The 18,866-nt window shown below is 40.1% G+C and overlaps 1 protein-coding gene across 4 annotated transcripts in view; it reads right to left on the minus strand.

Moving 5' to 3' along the window:
- Positions 1–331: 331 nt before the first annotated feature.
- LOC112579226 (alanine and proline-rich secreted protein Apa) overlaps positions 332–18,866 on the minus strand; it is a 39,016-nt gene continuing 20,481 nt past the window's right edge. For 2 of the 4 annotated variants that reach the window (XR_006545096.2, XR_003103726.3), the window contains exons 2-3: positions 17,408–17,497; positions 332–7,338 (exon numbers count right to left, since the gene is read on the minus strand). The gene's annotated coding sequence lies outside the window, so the exon portion shown is untranslated. Of the gene's footprint in view, positions 17,498–18,866 lie in introns of all 4 variants that reach the window. The other 2 variants (XR_006545095.2, XR_006545094.2) reach the window with 2 other exon arrangements.

Below are 18,866 nucleotides of genomic sequence, written 5' to 3' on the forward strand. Positions count from 1 at the left end.
CAGCCAAGATGACGACCCTGAAGGCCAGTGTCTCTCCCAGTCCCTCCGTGCACTGCTCTGTTTTCTCTTCACTTCCGGCAGCTGGGACTTCCTTTTGCTGTTGGCTGTGCACAGCTTATGCTTTATTTGACATCTGAGTCTGGAGCCATGGGATGGTTATCTTAGTTCGGTCGGCCCTTCCATCGAGATTCCTGGAAACAAACCACGTAAGGGGGTAGGACAGAAACCACCATCTTAAGCCACAGTTCGGCAGTTCTCTATTACACTGCAGTAAAATTCACTCACTCACTGATGCACTCTGAAAAGCAGAACAAATGAAGAAAACAGAAACTGAAGAGTTGGGAGAAAATGTTTATTTAGTAAAACGGTATGAGGTTCAAAACCAGTAAAACAGGGAAAGGAGAACTTACCAGTGGGGGATTTTGAGGGGTTCCTTTAAAACACGGCAACTGCGAAGTGATTTGGACAAAAATTTCATAGGTGACAAAGGTTCAGATACCATATGCACTACACTGAAAGGCACCTAATGGTTTTATTTGTATCAGTAGTACCAAGAATAATTTTCCCTACACTTCCATCTTTTCTAAGGGACATGCAATCAATGAAGACCTAGTTGGCTTTAATGCTTTGTGTGTGTCTCAAGTTACCAAAATTAACTGTAAGAGTTACAGGATGAAGGAGAGACCCGTATGTTTGTGTTGAGAAAATATTAACCTTTTATCGTACAACTTAATCCTCAGGTAGGCTCTTTGCTGTTCATTCTTCCCTACAACACCGGCATGATGGAATTATAATTACTTGATCACCACTTACATCTTAGTTCTGTTTTTCAACATGGAACAAAGGGTACAATTAATTTAAACACCTTTAACAATAAAAAATTGTGTATGAGGTAAAATAAATAGGCTTCCCCCCCCCCCCACCCCAAGGGTATGGTATGAACTGAACTAACTCCACTCATGAGGTAATTGAGTGTGTTCTAGTAAGCAGGTCCAGTGCTGGCACTGTATGAGTATCACCTCCGATTAAGTTATAAGAACTTAGAGAAGACTTGAGAGACCAGAGCACCACCAGAGGACTCTAGCCCTTCACATCCCGGAGTCTGTATTTCTACCATTACAAGTCACTGAAGCATGCCCACTTTGTAGAGTCAGACATATACAATAATTCAATCAACTGTCATGTGGTGAGAAAGTAGCAGATGCTGTAACATGACCCCAGGGCCTTGATTCCAGGAGCAACTCTTTTGTGCTGCCATTGTGATGCTTTATTCTCCACCAGACAGTCATTTTCTTACTTCAGTTTTTTTGTAAAGAAAACACTGTGAAGAAGCAAAGTAAAAAAACTGATTGAATCCTTGGGAGTACAGTGGTAAATAACTTAAAAAAAAAAATAAGAAAGAAAGGTGTTTGGAGAATACGCCCAACTTTTTTTTTTTTTTTTAAATTTTGCTGCACTGGGTCTTAGTAGCAGCATGTGAGAACTTCAGTCACGGCATGGAAACTCTTTAATTCCCTGAGCAGGGATCGAACCCAAGCCCCCTGCACTGGAAGCACAGAGTCTTAACCCTTGGACCACCAAGGAAGTCCCCATGCCCAGGATTTTTGAGAATATTTCTACTCAACACCTTTGTTCCAACATTATCTTCTTCTGAGAGAGGAGGGGACCTTATTTAAACAGGAATAAACTTTTTTTCCTCCAACAAAATTTATCATGCCAGACACTGAATTTATGAAGACAAATAAGCTCATTTCTGTCCTCAAGGGGCTCATAATCTAAGTGGAGCACTACACGCAGATAAACTGGTGACGATTTTCGTACCAGCGCTCAACAGCGCTGCTAGCACCCATAGCACGGTGCTAAATGAGAGGACAGCGGAAGACGTGTGTATGGCACAACGAGAGGAACTCTCCCTCCTTTCACCTGGGAGGCCCAAGACACAGCTAACATTAGGACATCTGAACAGAGTTTTGAACAGCGAGTTATTTCCTGAGGGCTTAGTATGGGCCAGATACCATACTAAGGGACTATCTGGATTATCTAATTAAATTACGGCTACAATTTAGGAGACAGGTAACCAAGTTTTACAGATGAATTCAGGTGGTTTAATCTAGGACTCAACCTGCTAAATATTAACACTGTGAGCTACTGACATACACAAACGCACAGTAAAAGAGATCACCAGATGGAGTCACAGGGATAAAGGGGTGTATAACATCCAAATGTTCTCATTTACACAAAAGGCTATGAAGTCAGGATGCTGCAGGAGTTAGCCAAAGGTCACATAAGACAGACAGAGATAATCCTTTCTCCTCTCAAGGGCTCGTCCATCCCCGGTATGATCACGTTCTCCTGGAAATGTTACTCTCTTCTTGCCTTTCCCTTTAGCTCCTTCCCTTTAGCTTTTCCCTTAAGACACTCCATCACCAAAGGCCACCTCAAACCACGTGCCAACTTACCAAAGGGCAAAGTTGTTGAAGGACAAACGGTTGGATGGGGCTGGCCTACATCTAAAATAAGATATTTACTGTAAATACCAGTGTTTCATAAGCAATGATCTGCAAAGGTTGAAAAACAAGTAAAACAGGTTTGCCAACTTTTAAGAACACTGCTTCTCACACACTCAACCTGTTACACACAGAAGTAACTGCAAGGCATGGATTAAACCCCAGATAGCCACAGGACTGGAGAAGAGACTTGCACTCTGTCTACCCAGAGCTCTGCCTCCAGCCCTTACAGCCACAAATCCCTGTATGGCGCGGCGACAGCAAGTTTTCTAGGCACTTGAGTTAGTGCTCCTAACACGAGCCCTGGGACTCTTCTACCTGCCCTGTCCGAGATGCCTGGGATCTGGTCAATCATTTTTTATACACAAGCAAACAGTACGGACTGTTCATTCTGTTTGTTCAGTTTGAAACAAAAACTTTAAATGCTTGTGTGGAAATAAAAAGCTTAAATAACTTCCTTAGGGTTATAATAAAACTCTGTATGCAGTTTTAAAAATATACTTTAAAGGTTCAAGGAGGATGACTATTGAGACTGACTGTGATTCAAACGCAATGACTTTGCTCATGCTAGTGTACAATTCTCATCTCCTGTTCTGGTTTAGGTTAACATACAGATGGAGAGAGTGGTTATGCAACATTTCTGGTACCACTGCATTTACTTCCCACATTAAAGGGAAGATCCAGTTATAAATCCTACTGATTCGAGAACTATAACAATATGAAAACTGACAAGAGCCGGAGTATCAGCAAGCTTATCAATAAGGGCAAAAGTAAACATTTAGCTGGAGGCACGGCATACACTGGTTCTGAAAGGTATGAAAATTAGAATCTCACATTTAATCACATACTTTACGTGCTCCATTCTAGACTGACTGTATACCTGAGGGCCAATCTCGCCCATGTATTTAGTTTTCCAATCTCTACAAATGTCTCAGACCCACAGCCTGCATCTCTGAACCACTTATGTACGGTACCCAGGGTGCTTGCTCTGAGCTCAGGAATCTCCATCACTTTAACTGTTTGTAATTACAAAGCAACTTAACTTTTCTGAGTCCCAGTTTCCTCAACTGTAAAGTACACTAATAACACTTAAAGGGCTGCTGCAAGGCTTAGATGAGAACATTATGCAAGTATTTAGTAAAATACTGTTCCATATACATTATTACTGCCTGATGAATGCTCAGTAATAATGAAAGCTGTCTTAAAATGAGGGACAAATTGAGGGGAACACCCAAGGTCTGAGGATTGCTGATGCAAAGATAAAGAACTGACAGAACAGACATTCCTTTTTATGAGAGTTTTAAAAAAATTGATCAGAATAAATGTCTTAGAAGAAATCTTTACATAACTATAAATAAAATTTGAAACGATTAGAAAATACTCCGTGCATTCCTCAAGATTTGGTCCCCTCTATCTCAGTATATAAAATACTGGGTCATGAAATCAACAACGGTATTTCTTAGCTTTGATGAAATACAGTTTCAAAAGATTAAAGGATAATGTATTCAGCATAATAATACTGCATTTATAATACTGAGGGTGCAACGGGCCTTCCTAAGACAACAAAACCCAGAAGTTACCAAAGATTATGTAATGGTTTAAAATAAAGTTTTAAAAAACACATGACCGATTAGGAGGAAGTACTTGCAACACATATAGTAACCCAATCCAAAATATATAGCGTTCCTAGAAAACAATGAGAACAAATAAACAAATCAAAAGAAATATGGGCTTAAGGGGATGAACAATCAAACAAATAAAAATGAAAGAAAGAAAACCAACAGAAATGTGAAAAGATATTAACTCTGCTCTTAGACAAGGGAATGAAAATAAAGAGATACGTTTTTGCAGCCATCAGATTAGCAAAAAACAAACAAGAACGGTACTGCCCTGGGGGCAAGCGTGTGAGGGGGCAAGCGTGCAAGGGAACAAGCACTAGACTGCCAGCCGAAGGCTAACCTGGCACAGACCCCTGGGAGAGCAATTCCGCAGCTCCTGTAAGGATTTCAAATAGATATGTTCCCTGACACAGCGATTATACCTTTACAAATGGTCTTGCAGAAATCATCACACAAAATATGCATCAAAATACTCTGTATTTTGCAGGACAGCCTACAACAGAGAAGCACTGGAGCAACCTTTGCATCCACCAACAGGGAATCTGGTGTATTTATATACGGAACTAAAAAAAAATACGTGAGACACAGATACGGAAAGTTTTCCAAAGCATGGAAAAAAGTACAAGATATGGTATGATTTCATGGTATAATAAATCCCACATATATCACCAACGTATGATTGTGTAAAAACACTAGAGCTTGGAAGGATCACCATTATTAATACTGCAGAGTGTAAGAAAAAGGCGGCCAGTGGTATGTGACTGTGAAGAGAATATTTTTATATACTCTTCACATCTAGTCTAAATAATACAGAATGACCACATATTTAGAAAGTTATCTCAGAATGCAGGATTTCCCAGTACCTATTTCCCAAACTGTTTCTCATTCAAAGTCATATCTTTACTTGAAATAACCCAGTATTCTGGTTAATATGGTATCTTTTTGTGCTACTGACTATGTTACTACAAAATTTTAAACAATGATTATTATACATACATAGAATACCTAAAACAATAATTTTCAGAGATACCTACAGAATAAGGAAAATTTATGTCAATATTAAGACAACTATATACCTTTAGCAACCTTTATACTTCTTCAGTCAAAGAAATCTTACAAAACCCTTATTTTTCCAGGGAATTTGAACTCCTATAAAAGTTGCATGAAGAACAAGTAGCAAAAAAATTTTTTCAAACTACTTTTAAAAAACCAACAGCCCCAATCCTATATTTAAGTAGCTTTAGACAGCAGGACAAATACTGATCATATAGCTTAACAGTTCTAAAGAATCACTTTGAAATAAGCAAGGAAAAGGTTGGAACACTTAAAAGCCAGTTATAATTGCATCTGGTTAATCCCAAGAAAGACAGCTAAGCAGATGAACAGGTTCTACTGCTAAGATGGAAGAGTTTTACTCAGCCTCACAGGAATATTATGCATAAAATTATACAAACATCCTCAGGACAGGTTCTCTTCCATAAAGTTAAAGGAAGTTAAAGCTAATATTAATAAATAATCCTAATTTATATAAATATAAAAATCCTAAAAGTGAAACTGCTATTGGTTTCATAATGCACTGGTAACTTAAAAGTTAAAAACAAAACAAACTAAATCCCACTTTTCATTGAAAGCCAGAAAAAGCCAGAATTTGATACTATCATCTCTTTAGTTTAAAAACAAACAAACCTTAATATCACAAGCCATTAGCAACAAAAAGAGATCATTTAATTAATTATAATTGTGCATAATATTTTCCACTGCATAACACCTTACCTTTATCAAAAGGTAAAACTGCTTTTTTAAAAAAACTGAAACGAATAAACTAAAAGGCAAACTCATGTGTATCAGATTCCCTATGATAAGTGACAGTTTTCAACTACTGAAGTCTATAGGAGACATCTGTTTGGAAGCATGAAATCCTACTATTGGGAACTGATGGGATGAGAAAGATGTAATGAAACAGGAAGAAGCTAAGTAATTTAAGCCAAATGCATAGCAAATAATCATGAGGAGAGAGAACAAATCTTCAAACTTGATAGAAAATAGCTGGAGTTTAATTTCAGAACATGTCAAATATTATAAAAATCCAACTATATTATGTTCTCTATCAATCAATGAAATGAAAAATGACAACTGGAAAATAATGGGGGAAAATGGGAACATTTTAACATTTATCCAGGTTCTGTAGCATTTAAAACTTATAAGCACATGTTCATCAGAAAAAATTCTAATAAATGTACAGTTTTTCAAGAAATCAAGGCATGTATTATCTAAAATGTGGGAGACAGCTCAGTATTACAGAGTGCTTTATAGTACTAACTAAAACAAGATAAAGTGAAAAAAATTTTTTTGACTCAACTACAACTCAACTTTCACATAGAGCTTTTTCTAAGTGCTGAAGTGAGACAAAGCTGATAGCCCAAATGATACTATAATCAGAAAAGTGTGTAATAGAAAGATAACGAACACAGGACTATTAAACAAGAGAAAAAAGCAATAAATTAAAAAACTATGAATTAGGAATTTAACCTATAAGGCGTTTGGAAGCCTAAACCACAATGATATGCTAAATGAATGCTTTTTCATATTGGAGAATATGAAAGAAAAATTTTATATTTTATTCACTGAGGTTCAAAGGTAAATTGATGGGGAACCTCCAAATATGCTTAATCTGAAAACATGAGAAACACTTTTCATAAAACTACCCTTAGGTTATATGATGCTTCCATAATGCACTGATACTTCTCTTGAAGTATTATAAATTATTAAATAACTTAAGCATTTCACAAGTTTCAAATGAAAATGTGAAACTCACTGAAATATGTTTTATATCCAAGTACATAACAGAATAACACCCACTTCATAAAAAGAAACTTAAAAAACACAAACAAAATTTTAGTTTACTGAACAAATAGAATACAATTAGAAAGACAGCACTCACCTGTTCAAGAACAAGTCTCCCTGTCTGGACTTCACATTTTTATTTAACCGTGACTTTTTCATAAACATAGACATCTTCCTGAGTACGGGCATCAAATGTGAACTCTAATTCTGAATGTAGGCATAGATAAATTTATGGATACTTGCCAAGCTGTTAAAACAATATGTCCTTCAGTACTTTTGACTTTGTGGCTGTTGTTTGCTTTGTTTTTCACCTATATAGAATATGAATGTATCATCAAAAAATGAAAAGCAGAGGTGATTTCACGGGGCTGAAAAACAAAGTTATAGAAAGTTAATTTTAAGTAGAGTGTTTTCAATAAGAGCATGAAATATGAGAGTATCATTTAAATCAAACAATATATATCTAGGACTAATTATCAGGTGTTAGCTTATCTTTAAATTATCTATAAATGTTTGGCACAACTATGCTCCGAAAAAAAAGGATGACAAACATGTTTTTGAAATAACAATAATAACAGCTACCATTTATCAGGAGCTTAGTGTGTACCAGGAATTATTACAACACTTGACTGCTATTAACTTATTTATTACGTTAACTCATTTAATCTCATAACAATCCTATTAGGGAGGTACTATTAGAATCCCAATTTAGCAGATTGAGGAAATGGAGAAATAATTTTCCCAAAGTAACACACCTAGTATGCGGTAGTACCAGGATATGAGTTCAAGAAGCTGGGCTTCAAAACCCTACCACTAAATCACAGTGATTTCAAACCATTTCCATTAAATTGGAAAGCTGGTATCGTCTTTATTGCTAAAATAAAAATGAGTCTGATCTACTTTAAACAGAACAGCAATTATCCACTGAACACTTAAAATAGGCTATGTACTATTATTAGGCATTCTAGCTGGCAGAACAACAGCTAGCGCGTTAGCATTTACCAGGACTTAACGTGACAGGCACTGACTAATGAACCACTATGCACTCATCACAGAGGTCGGTCCTTACAACGATCCTGTGAAGTGGATACCATACCTATTTTGCAGATGAGAAAAGCACTGAGGTGTGAAGCAGCGCCTTTCCCTCCTCCCTATCACACAGCAAACTGTCCGGCACAGCCCAGGCGGCTCCAGGGGCTGTTGTCAGAGCCCCTGCTTGTCGGAGCACAGCGCGAGCGCCACACGGCCGGCACGCCACCACCCCAGTGAGGCATTCCTTTGCCCAACCCCCGAGTCTCACGTCATGTTAGAGATACAATACAACTGCAAAGATATGACAGTAATGAAAGTTTACAGTAATTACATTAAAAGAAAAAAAAAATCAAGCCTCTATGTACTATTTTTGCCATATCCTCTATCCGTGTTAATGGTTGAGTGTCCAAGTCAGCTGAAGTAAACATCCACCTCCCAGCCGACTCGTGTGTTACAGCTGAGTGTAGGATGTTTACATGAACTGAAAACTTGGTTTAAAGCAGGACTTACACAATCCTTTACCGTATTTGCACCGGTGCTTTCCTTGAGACTCAAATTTAAATTAAGGGATATATGATAAATAATTTATATGATTTTTTTAAAAAGATAACTTTGTAGAATCTGTTGAAAAAAGAACAGGAGGTACAAAGATTGACATGAATGAGGTAAAAGTCCAGTCAAGAGGTATTTCTGAGACAAGGTTTAGAATCCAGGGGAGAAGGCACAAATGATGTTCTTCTCATAACTGGTGGTGATATAGCAGACGTCTCATGAATGTTCCAGACCTACATGTGGCTGGGTTTACAGCCTTCCCTTCCAAACAAGCCAGCCTGCCTTTACAGGAACCTGCCTGATGGCCGGGATGGCACATTGGGAACCCATTCTTCCTCAGGAAAGAGCTTCCTGTTTCGAGTCGAAGACAAAGTTAGCAGCACACCTGTGAGGAGCTCAGGGCCCCGCGGCAGCCTCCTTGCCCCCAGCCTCTCCCCATCTCCTCCCCACGCTCCTGCCTCAGGACGTTCACCTCAGGAACACGTCTCCCACACTCTGACCCAGGGCCTCCTCCTCCTGCCCAAGTGTTGCTAAGTTGCTTCCCAGGAATCCGTTGTCTCTCTGGATTCCTCTGATTAAGAAAATACTACCACTGATACCTCTACAAAGCACTTAAAGCAGCCCGATCAATACACTTGCCTCGAAGAAGAGAAAAATCCTCAAACTTGGAAGTAAAATTAAATAACAGAACGATTGCCAGCAAACTCGAAAGTAATCTCTGGAATTTCGCAGGCCTTCCAGGACCTTTGGGAACCTCCTGTCTCTACCTGGCCTCCTGTCTCTTCAGGCCACTTTTCCTGATTCAAGATTAAATCAGGAGTTCTGATTAAATTCTCAAGTTCTCAAGATTAAACATACACATTTTTTTTCCTCTAAATATACTGTTTTTTTGCTTCAAGTATTCCACAGCAACACTATTACTTTTCCTTCTGCTTTTCTTTGCAAATATATTCAAACAGGTTTTGTGGGCTAGACAATGAATATGATGCTTTCTCTGGGAGAAAAGTGGGTCTGGGTCCCAGATTTCCAACAAATCTTTTTCAAAACAAATTTTTGGATTACTATATGTTTTTAAGTTAGGGATTGTATGCACATTTCTCTTCAGTTGCTAATTGGGCATGGATACTGAACAGGGAGGGGTTCCCAGGTGGCTCAGTAGTAAAGAACCACCTGTCAATGCAGGAGACACAAGAGACATGAGTTCGATCCCTGGGTCGGGAAGATCCCTTGGTGAAGGAAAGGGTAATCAACTCCAGTCTTCTTGCCTGGGAAGTCCCATGGACAGAAAGGAGCCTGGTGGGCTATAGTCCATGGGGTCACAAAGAGCCGGACACGACTGAACAACCACCACCACTGACCCGGGAGATGAACGGAAGATGAGCTCCATGGTTCTGAAGCCTAGACTTAGGACAGCAGCATCGGCAGCACGTGGGCATTTAGGAAAAGCAAGCATCACCGCAGACCTAGAGAATGAGAAAGTCTCGCAAGGCCCAGCGATCAGTATTTTAATTAACAATCTCTCCCAAGTAATTCTGATACCTGCTATTATTTGAAAACCAACGCATTAATAACGGTGTTACCAAACATGCTGGAGAGCCAGAGCAAAGAGCAGTGAACATCAAATTGTCAGGAAGTTTGTAATATGCTACAGAATGAAGAAAAAAACCCCCACCCAACATCAAAACACCCACCACACTGTCCACCCATAAGGAACCAGGCCGGAAACTGGCAGAGACAACCTAAAACAGAATAGTTTTGAAAAGTGATTAAGTTCGGACTCACACTTGAAACTTTTTTTCCCCTGAATACCCACCGCAAATAGAGGTACATTCACTCAATGAATAAAGCTTTATCCAGAGGAATGGAGGGAGCCAGTCAGAGTAAAAGGGATTCCGGCACCAAGACCAATGAGGACCTGTCGAACAGCGTACCTTCAACAGGGAACATCTGCACACAAATGTGTCTAACTGGAAATGAACCTGCAGACACAATTTTGCAGTTTTGCTTTTAAAAAGTAATCCCTTAGAAATCTCAAAGCAAATGCTAAGGAAAAAAAGCCTGTCATTTTCAGAATACTACTCAGCAACTAAAAATGTTTTACTTTCAATCAAAATACCTTCTTAGGAAAGAATTTCTGAGCTTTCTGGGACCTGTCAATAAAGACCACACACTTCTTCCTCAATACTAAGTTAAAATGTGGGGAGACAAGCTGTTATAGGTTTATTAGCAAAAACTAATGCTCAAACATTTTAAAGCATCCTATACAGTCAATTGCTACATTGGCAGGTCATTTGGGAAGTCTGTGGTTCTTCCAAATTAAAACATAAAGAAGTCATCTGCAGATGACTTTCATAAGGTGGTATTCCAGTACACTGAGGCAAGGGCATCCAGAATTAAAGCTGACATGGCCTCTGATTCACCTCATCAGGGCAGAATAACATGGAACAAATGTTATGTAACACAGATTGTACATTAATCCTGCAGCCAGGGGTGAGGGGCTGGGCTGGGCAGAGCGTGACAGCTTTGTGCAAGACACGCATCCTCCTTTTAGCACAGATCTGGACTATCATTTTAACAAGCCTCTCAAATCCAGCCAGGCAAATTATTAAACTGGGCAGTTTCTATCCATCTTACTGAATCTCAAGGCTGTGTAACACAACTTTTCATAGGAAACACTGTCACCTTGTCTAACAGAACCCTGTTAGCAGAGGACTTGTTCTACCCTTTGAGGGGACATGCCTCGGGCTCTCAGAGCCCAAATGGCCCCATCTGTTTGCTGCTATCTGGACTCTGAGGCCTACATCAGAGGGTCAAGGAGTACATAAGAAACCTGCTTTACTAAGAGTTCAGCAGGAAGGGACACTTGCTGCAAGTGAATCCTCAAGCTTGAAAATTATACTTCAAGTTGCAGAGCCACCTGTGTCTGAAGCAGCTCAGCACCCTCCTCCCCCTCCTCCACGCTGGCCACATCAGGCTTGTAAACTAGCACTCTGGCGAAGGAGTGTTTAAGAAGTGGGGCTGCTGCAGGAACACATCTGGGCAGCTACAAGATGCCCCAAACTGTCACCTGCTCCTCTGCAGAAAGGACACAGTAGCCCCTGCAGCAAAACAAAACCGCTGGTGCAGCCCTGTGCACGCAAGGTGCCCTACTTGGTGCTGATGGCCAGGAAAACGGATAATCATAAGGATATGATGTCCTCCCCTCAGAAAGATGTGCACGTAAAAAGTTACCAAGGGCTTTACCTTTTGGTTTAATTATGCCCTGAGCCCTATACAGTAATATGTTCAGCAGTTTAATATTAATACATGATAAAAATACTAAAGCTTTACTGAAGAGAAAGGTTTCAACAAAACAGAAATGTTTTCCAGTGTCTACAAGACAAATAGAGGTAAGAAAGCAAATTTTCAAAACGTGGAGAAAGAGCTGTTGTAAAATTATACATTACCAACAGTCTGCATTGAATGCCGGCTGTGAGAAAAGCCCTGTATTCTTCAGCTCTGTGGGGAAACCCAAAAAAATAGACTCAGTGCATCTGCTCACAAGGCATCAACATGCGAATAAGAAAGAGAAAAGCCAAGTGATGACCTGAGAATACGCAGGAAAACATACTCAATAAACTGAGACAAATATAACCAACGGTGAATGCTGTAAAAAGGCTCAGAAGTTTGAGGTCCTGCAAAAGTTTTTAGAGGACAGTTCTGACTAGGAGCTGTGACATCACTCAGGGTGGAGAACAGGAAGCTGGGGTGGGGGGTTGTTGAGAGGCGAGAGACAAAGTTTATACACACATTTCTTCACTACAGAGAAAACTGAAAATTTCTAGGTTATATACTGCTGGGCGGTAGGGTGGGGCGGTGGTGATAAATTTACTCTCAAGAACGTCTACAGAATTTCTAAAGGAGGAAATCGGTCTTCTGAACTGCTGGGAAGTCAAACTCTAGCCTACTTGGAAAGGCAATAAAGAATGTGAGTTCACTGACAGGGTAAAAATCAGAAATAAGAATCCATAGTGGAAAAAAAAAAATTTTTTTTAACAGAATTCTCTAAGGCCCAGCAGCAGCAGCATCTTTAAGTCTGGAAGCTCGGCTGGCATCCGCTCCAGGATATCCTGTTTTGAAGAGAGCATCCCACACTACTCGGCATGAAACATGCATTCACACAGAGCGCAGTGAAGGCAGAACCCCAAAGATTCCTGGTGTTCATCCACACACTTTACAGGCACGTTCCCCCCCGCCACAATTCTACCTCTTAAGATGTAACTTCACTGAAATGACGTCTGTGAATAGCCGGTAGCAGCAAACATCTGACTGAAAGCTTAGCTGTGTGGTACAGCTTCCAGTCGGGGATGTTTACAACAACAGACTTTCTGCACAAGTTAACAGAGGGCATCGACACAAGTATTGCTGGTCACCATCTCTAAATGCTTGTTAGGCCTTTTAGTCCTGAACGCTATCTGTGACATTTTGGGACAAAAAAATGATATGATTAATGAAATTCATTAGCAAGAGATAAGTGGTTTATCAACAGCAATTTTTCCTAATTATTACAAAAGACAATATGCATTGTAAAGTTATCTTGGCAAATTAGTAACATTAAAGATACATTAAAAACATTAAAGTAACATTAAAGACCCAGTTATTCTATACGAAGATACACTTTCTATTTGATATGTGCAAAAAATGAAGTTTTCTCTCCCGTAACCCAGAGTTTCAGAATTAATAATAAACACACCAGAATGACAATCCGAATAATCAGAGAGACCATACATTTGCCTGAAACAGTCTGAAGGTATGCCTGCTGCCCTGATGCTATCATTAAACGTGACTCTTCCATTAACAAAAGCATCCTAATCTAGGTCACTAATACAGTGGGTTTCACTGGCAGTGGATCTGTACTAAGACTCTAATACTTTCTTTGCCCGTCCCCAGCTGAGTTAGGTTAGAGATGCACATACAGTCCATGGAGATAACAAAGCAAGGTAGGTAATAAGCAAATGAACTCCTGACCTTGGCTTTGTTTATAAAGCAGTGATAGGCTAAAATCGTTTTGTTACCACACTACTTTCCTGAAAGACAGAAGGAAGATTAGGTGACATATAAAAAAATCGGCATGCCACCAAAACCAAGAGTTGCTTTCATCTAAAGTACGTGAAGTTACTGTTTCTTTAAAAAAAAAAAAAAACCCAGTTAAAACAATTAGAGTATACAATTAAGTTTCAGTGATTTCCAAGAAATGAACACACATACACAGACAGACACCCTACTGAACACATCAATACACACAATTTTGAAAGGCTACTGATTTTCTAATTTCTAATTTCTTTGAGAAACTATGGAGTAAGTGATTTCGGTCACTGATATTTACTGTGGTAATATTTAATGTTGCTTTCTGCATTTTTTTTTTTTTTTGCTTTAAATGTCATAAATAACTACCCATTACAGAAACAATGCTAGAAATAATGAGGAAAGTGCATGTGGTCTCTATGGATACAAGACGACCTTCATTGTTTCTGAAGACAAATACTTAAAAGAACCCAGTGGCTATTTCCAACAAAGGGTATTCAAGCTGTTCTACAATTGAAAATTTCCAGATTTAAATTAGGAAAAAAAAGTTATTTCATGCCCAGGTAGGCACACAATACTTGACTAATTAGGATGCTGCATACTGAGTTGCAATGAACCAGCGATTGCAAGTCTCTCCTTCAAACAATTTCCCTGTTTTTCTTTTTTAAAGGTTGATCAAAACACTGACATCTTTATCAGAGCTACTATATTTAATTCTCACATATAATATATAAAATCTTTTCTTCAGTGTTGTTAGGGATTTTGTCAAATGCTGTAATTTGTTTATGATGTGTTCTTGAAGACAGTTGAAAACTAAATGTATGGAAGTTGAATAATTAAGTATGTTTTAATAAAATCAATTATGAATATTCTAATAAAGTATCTAGACACAAATTGCAATTACAATATGTAACCTGTATTTCACAAATGTTCTTTTCGCTCTTGTATTCATCATTAAAAACAGAGTAAGCAGGTTGAATCTAATGAAGGTACAGCTGAGGCTAAAGATGAACACGTTTTGGTGTGCATAACGACTTCCATACTTGACACAAATCTATTTCATATTTGAGAGCAACCGTTCTTACTCCTGGCATTAGTACAAAACAATATGCTTCTTGTTCTATGAGGCTTATTTATGACTTACTCATTATTGCCAACTGCTGTTGGGAACAGAGGCTTGAACGTGCTTTCATATGATTTCTCAAGTTAGCCGTATAACTAGAGTCCTGAGGTTAGTACAGCAGGTGTCTACAGGTGAGGAAGACGGTACAAACTGGACAGGTGGTCTGACTGTGAGCCTCTCTCAAGGAACCATCTACAAGGTGACCACCTGTGAGGAAAGACCAGCCTGGCAAACTGAACACCAGACAACCAGTGAGACGGTGAAGAGCAGAGCATTGAAAAGCATGGAAATCGTCACCGTGACATCTGACGTCTGCATGGCGTGCTCACACCTCCCTGTGGGTTTTCATGGTGAGCTCCGAGGGGCAGGCAGGGTGGGTATCATCATCTCTACTCCACTCAGCTTACATCGGTTCTGCTATAATAATGAATTACATGTTCTCTGGAAGCAACTACCCATGTCAGATACTTTATGAGATTCAAATGGATTATCAAATGAAAGTTTACCTAGAAAACTTACTATAAAATATGTATGTGTGTGTATATACAGATACATGTTTGTGTAAAAATGACCGGTTTTAATCTTTTTTTTTTTTTAACTTTTCCCCCATTTCTGTCACTTTTAACAGGATGGGTTGTTTTTTGCCACTGCATGATCACTGCTCAGACACACAAACACCGTTTGGGGTAGGCAGTGCTTAGGCTTGCAAGGCAGAGAGCCAGTTCCTTTCTCCACAAAGCTTAATAAAACATCATCATATACTCACACGGTATATACATGGCTCAACCCCAAACCAGCAGCATCAGTACTACCCATGACACTGTAAGAAAAGTAGTTCTCAGGCTTCTACCCCAACCCCACTGGATCAGGAATTAGGGGGAATCAGACGCAGAAATCAGTGTTTTACAAGCCTTCCAAGTTGTTCTGAGGCACACTAAATTCTCCTAACCACTGATCCAGGTGGTATCACAGTTCCAATAACATGGCCAAAGCCCATTGACAACACAGCCCTGTGTTAGGGCTCGTCTGGAACTGAAAGGGACTATCAGTTTTAATACCCAGACAGTCCTGGGCAGGCAAGGACTAATCTGTTACCCTAATCGCCATTACAGATCAAAGCCCCAAAAACTATTCACATAAAAAATGGAAAAAAGGGGGGGAGGGGAAAAAAATGGATCAGTGATATTATGGACTGAACGCATGTTGTCTTTTGGGTGGAGAAAGAAGGTTACATTGAAATCCCAGGAAGTGTTAATGGCTAATTTAGTTCACCATTTCAGGGTAATTATGCATTTTCTCCACTATTGTTGTGAACAAAGAAAGCTTTCCACGAGGGGGGTGCCATATATCTACATATAACCACTGAGTTGTTATGTACTTACTCGAAAAAAAAAAGCGTGCCCAGGAATGCCTCAAACCCGGAGGGGAGAGACCTGGAGGTCCAGTGGTTAAGACTCTGCACATGCAACGCAGGCGGTGCACGCTGGCTCCCTGGTCAGGGAACGAGGTTCCACACGCCGTGAAGCACAGGCAAACACCACAAACAAAAAACTACCAGGGGGAGGCAGGGAGGGCAGTGTTTCGGACAAAACGATCACTGTATTAAACTATAGGGCAGTCACAAGTTTGTAGTTTTTTAATTTTTAAAAAGTTTTCAAAATTTTCTGGCTGCACCACACGGCATGTAGGATCCCAGTTCCCTGGCCAAGGATCAGATCCGTTCCTCCCGCAGCGGGCGCTCAAATTCCTGACCGCTGGACTACCAGGGAATTCCCTGTATTTTTTAAAAATAAAATTCGCTGACCACTGACAGTGAGCTGATGATGGCAGCCAGCTTTTTAGAGTCTCATGATTTTTAAGGATCTTTTTAGATTCTCAAAATACCATCCACCGAAGGTCCCAGGTCATAAACGGGGCAAAATCAGTCATCACAGCGCCGACCCTGAGCATTTAGACCACTTGAATCAGGATAAGCTGAGCAGGTCCGTGGTTCCACAGCGCTTGGGTAAGTGCTGAAAGGCAGAGTCTCTTCAGCCAACAGGATGCAAAAGGCTCCAAACTCTGCTTTATAGACTTAAACACCATGAACTGCACCCAAAACAAAACTAATAACTCACTTAGTCCACTTAACTCACTTAGAGAGTGCTTTCCATGGTTCATGGATACCATCAGCCAAACTACGACACTGAAAATTTCCCATAATCCTGGATATGAATGCATCATGATGAGGCAGGTCACATTTCAACAAGTCGACTTTATTTTCAAAATCCACACTTGGAAGGAAAATTGCCAACTTGGGCCTCAACTTACAAGCAAAAGGAGATTTCAGCAAATAAGGATCTAAGACCCTAACTGTGAACCTTAGTCACACAGAGTAAATATCCACACACTTATGTACCAGACATATCGCTACACGCGAAACACAAGTGGATGTCATACGTCTCACTGTGCATGTCTTAATGTCAAAGCTGTTTCAATCTTCAGAGATGATCCATGTACATCTATCGAGTTTTAAATACTGTTTTCAATTTTTCAAACTTTTCTAATAATAAATCTACTTAAAGCTCTATTTGAGAAAAAGAATCCTCTTCTAAGAACAAGAGGTATGAATGACTCTCCCAGTCATTATCTTCCATACAGTCTGCTTACATTGTGTCCCTACTCACCTGCTCAGTCAAATCTTTGCACTTCCACTGATGTACTGGCTGTGTGACTTTAAGTTTCTTTACTCAGAACCAGTTTTTCAATCTGCAAAACTAGAAAATACTATGTGAAATTAAAAAACAAAAAACAAAAAACTCTCACAGAATGGTTGTGAAGTTTAAACAAAATTATGTGAGTATAAAAGCATATCTGAAATAATAAAGCACTGTACAGATGCTGACTGCAGTCTCAGGTTTGCACCTACATTTTCTTGCAAACCTTCCTCCCGAGTATGCATCGGAAAGACAGGACAACCATGAGGCTCATGGTCTGTGGGAACACAACAGGGTTCTACAGAATTCTCTTTGATGTGACATTCACTGGCCTGGGCAAAAAATAAAAACAAAAGAGCACCAACAACAGTGGCCTCTTTTTCACACCAAACAGGCTAACTGGGCCCATCCATCAGCCATCATAAGGACAATAATACTATAAACAATACCCTAAGTTTTCACTTTTAGGTTAGGAAAGACTTCCTAAAGGTATAAAAGAGAAGCCTGATTTTAATTATATTTTTCATGTCTACTGGACTGGTCAGCCCGTGGCTAACCTGAATGCTACTAAATGGGAACAGCACCCACAGAAGCACCGAAATGTATCCTGTGGGAGTGAAGACAGAGGCGACGCCCCTGACTGGCTTTCTGTGAGCCCACCTCTGCTTCTGAGTAGCAGCACCTCTGGCTGAGCTGCTCAGGCCCCTGGATCATAAACCCACCAGCAGCCCTGGGACCCTCACCCACGGCGAGACGCTCTGCAGCGGGCTGCTATCGTAGCTGTGCAGGTGGCAGGGCACCTCCTCGCCCGCGCGCAGACTTGAGAGTCCCATTACTCAGTGGAGTCCTGGCCATCCCAAAGGTGGAGGGCCCTGACCAGCACCTCTCAACACACCCGTGACCTGTGAGAGGCAAACGTAGGACCTGTTCTGGGGAAGCCCCGGCCTAGTGAGCTCAGGGCATGAGAGGCTGCTTCAGGCACTGATCTAGGTGTGGGGGGAGCAGTGAATAAAGTACCTATTTCCATGGAGCACCACCTCTGAAGCAGGCTACAAGGCTGCATGAAGCATGTTAGGCATTTAAATATGAGCGCAAGCAAGGAGGGGCCAAAGGAGACTTTTAAGACATGAGATTAGATCACTGTTTAAGAACCATCAGACTGCTGCTGATAGGGATGATGACCTGGGGAAGTGGGAAGGATAAGGAACCAGCTGTTAAGACTGCTGCCACAGTCCAGACAAGTCATGAAGGCCTGTTTCATGATGATGAAAAGAAATAAGTAAAAGGTATAGACATGAGATTGACTTGTAAGTAAAAACCTTCATTGTCTCTTGGAGGCTATGTAACAGATGTTAATTGGTTCACTGATAAATCTTGAATGTTTTTGCTTTTTCTTTTGAAATTTTTGGCTGAATCTCTGGTATTTGTT

This window comes from Bubalus bubalis, chromosome 15 (genome assembly GCF_019923935.1).
Source record: "Bubalus bubalis isolate 160015118507 breed Murrah chromosome 15, NDDB_SH_1, whole genome shotgun sequence".
NCBI lineage: Eukaryota > Metazoa > Chordata > Mammalia > Artiodactyla > Bovidae > Bubalus > Bubalus bubalis.